Raw genomic sequence first — 713 nt, 5'->3', positions numbered from 1 at the left:
TCCCTCCCTCTCTCTCCCCCTCCCTCTCTCTGTCCTTTGGGTCACTGTATCCGTATCTCCATCTGTCTCTTATCCCGCTGTGAGTTATTTTAAATGTTTTCTCAGTTCTTGAAGTTGATCTCTCGGTCACCCTGCAGCGACAGAGAGACTGACCGACTGACCGAGCGAGATAGTCAGTCGCTCTCTGTCACAGACAAAGGGCTTCCCTTTGGACTAATATTAGTTTAGGAAGGTGACCCCTGTCACCCTGGACAGGTGCAGTGATGCCAGTGAGCGGCCGATAAAATAGGCTGCTGTCCACCGCCCTGGGGGAGGCAGGGAATACTCGCTGGATACAGCGTGCCTTTTAATATCTCTGTCCAGCCCCAGCCCCAGCCCCATCGCTGCGCCACCCCCAAATAAGGTCAAAGGGACAGAGGCAGAGTTTCAGCTGCTCGGAGTGAGGGGCTGTCTCAGTCTGGTCCTCACTCGCCTGAGGACGGACACTGACAGAGAGAGAGAGATAGAGAGACACGGAGAGACGGAACTGATCGCAGATCCCGGACAGGGTGTGAGGTGTCAACAGGAGCTTCCGAAGTGCTCTGGTCCCGCAAAGGACAGCCAGGGTAAGGGGGTTCCCCCTCACCCCCAAGGGTCTCCTTCGCTGGGCATGCTCAGATAGGGTTGGGGGTCGTCGGGCACGCTCGGACAAGGCTTGCGCGGGGGGGGGGGGG

The sequence above is a fragment of the Chiloscyllium plagiosum genome, unplaced genomic scaffold (genome assembly GCF_004010195.1).
Source record: "Chiloscyllium plagiosum isolate BGI_BamShark_2017 unplaced genomic scaffold, ASM401019v2 scaf_99663, whole genome shotgun sequence".
Lineage (NCBI taxonomy): Eukaryota > Metazoa > Chordata > Chondrichthyes > Orectolobiformes > Hemiscylliidae > Chiloscyllium > Chiloscyllium plagiosum.
Note: the sequence above shows the minus strand (reverse complement) of the source record.